Source organism: Montipora capricornis, chromosome 1, assembly GCF_036669925.1.
Source record: "Montipora capricornis isolate CH-2021 chromosome 1, ASM3666992v2, whole genome shotgun sequence".
Lineage (NCBI taxonomy): Eukaryota > Metazoa > Cnidaria > Anthozoa > Scleractinia > Acroporidae > Montipora > Montipora capricornis.
The window spans coordinates 14832806-14835305 of record NC_090883.1 but is presented as its reverse complement, the minus strand read 5'-3'; positions in this window follow the sequence as shown (position 1 = coordinate 14835305).

Genomic DNA, 2500 nt, shown 5'->3' with positions numbered 1-2500 from the left:
TTAGATTTCTTGTTTAACTCAGTAGCGGTAACATAATATTCCCATGCTTGTTGAAACAATTTCCAGTTGGTTGAAACATCGTCCTTTACATTCATAGGTGGCGGTGGAGGTATGGTATAAACTGACGTGATGAAAGAGAAGCTCTGTACTCACAATTTCGGTGCTTTCGAGAGCAGAGAACCAATATGGTGGCTGATAAACTTCCACATGTTCAATGCGTGGAACGCTGAAATACTGCAACAGCGAACAGGCTTCAAATGAAATCGCTCACCTCGCAGTCTTCCACTGTTAAAGAATGTACTTCTTGAGTTTTTTCACTTCTGACACCATGTTCATCACTGCGAAAGGTGGCAATACGCAAGGAAACGAGTAACACAAACAACACTCAACAAAGCCATGCTTTTAATCTCTCCTCCCCTGAATTCGGGTTTGCTGGCTTGTACTTTCATCCTAAAATCAAACAAGCAGTTCGATTGCCAATCCGTGAAGGCGAACATTCGCTTGTAACACAATGTACCTTGTTTCCGCATGGCTTTCTCGTTGATCCACACTTACAAGACGCAGTGACAAATTTTCCCTCGGTTCTGCAAAGACATCCTTGGCATTTCTTTCCAGTTCTTGTCATGCAGGTACTAGAGCAAATGCAGGACACTTGTGGCTATGCAAATGGAACATATGAATAATTTAACGTTGATGACGACTCGAATACACGATGACCTCGAATGTGAGCAACTACCTACTTGTGAAACAATGACACTGATTTCCCCTACGTTTTCCTCTTGCTCCACTGCAATATTAATAGCCATTGTAGTCAAACAATGGTTGCAAACATGCCTCAATTTTATTTAGCCGCGTAAACACTCGAAATTCAACGCAATTTTCCAGTAATTATATAATACGCGCTTTGCTACAGATGTCCTGGGTCGCGACATTTTCAAGTCCATTTCTATTGGCTGGTAGAAACTCCCGTGTCAATCAAGTCAGCACATGTGCATTATCGTGACACAGTCCCTTTAACGCAATCTGCATACCTTGATGGACATATCTTTGTTTATACAGAATACACACCAGCATTGTTGTGAGTTGTAATTTATATCCTGCTATGCGCTTATCAGATTGACCATATTGAATACTCAATAGCAAAATTTCGATATATTTCAGTGTGAGAGACTGGTGCCCAATTCTATTCACCAAAGCGAGGCTCTTGGGAATAAAGATATTAAAGTTGTCTTCGAGAATACAGATGGAAGTGTTGCTTTTCTCTAGTAGACTGTTTCCCTTTTTTGCGTTTTTCAGCTTGGTATTTAAGCTACAGCTACTAAGTCAGTCCTGGCTCAACTATCGTGGAATGGAAACTTCACAAGAAGGAACTTATGAAAAGAATTGTGACTACTTCCAACATCAAAAATTGCCTTGCTGCAAACTTTCTTACATGAAAGAGGAATCCAAACATCTTGTGATGGCAAGGCTAAGTGAAAGGCTAAATTAGCCAAATTGGCGTTGAATTTTCATTAAATGAAGCTACCAAAGTTTTCTGATGGCGAAAGTGAGAACACGAATACTGTGGTTGCCAAATTGTTGAGAACAGACACTCTAAATGTTGGTTTCTTAAATTAAAAACAAGGTAACTTGTTTTAAGAATGCAATTCTTATTTTAGTTATCATTTTAAGACTTGGGAAATCATTCCAAGGTAGTGGGGTATTGTTTTAAGACAGTCCTAAGATTTGATATGATTGCTCTTATTTCCAGATTACGGTTCTTTTTTGAATATCTTTTTAAGGTTCCAATACGTTGATTCTAGAACGCAAATTCTTAATAATTTCAAATCATGAAATGCAAACAAACTCAACAATCTTACATTTTATGCAATAATTTTACGATTTAATATGAATCAATCAATTAAGATTATATCTCCGACAAGCACTATTCACAGTAGAAGTATAACGTCTGGTAAAAAATATCAAATTGACAATGTACACATGAATGAAAAAAGTACATGTTTGTGGTTCAACAATGTACTGTTTAATTAAAAAATTAATATCAAACCATTTAAAGAAGAGTTCTTGGTTTAGGTAGTTGGATACAGGTACTAGTTAATTAATTCCTTAAATAATGTACAGAATGGGAGGGGGCAAAACAACAACCACAATTATTGAACACGTACCGTACCTGGTGTGTAGATGTAACATCTAAAGATCGGTACATTATTATTTTTTCTTGAGTTAGTTTGTTGTTTTCATTCATAACCAAAATTGCAAAACTACAAAAATCCATTATAACAAACATTACTTTGCTAACAGACAATAGAGTTACAGCTAAATGAGTCGTCAAATCACAGTCCTAAAATAAATTAAAAGAGAACAGCAATTTTGTTATTAATATTAAGTTAACTTAATTAAGGAGTCAGTATAAATTTTCTTTTAAAGAAGTCTAGCCTGCAGTGCAGGCGTATTTTGGGCGCGCGAGTGCACATTTTCGTATTAGGCCACCATCTTTCTA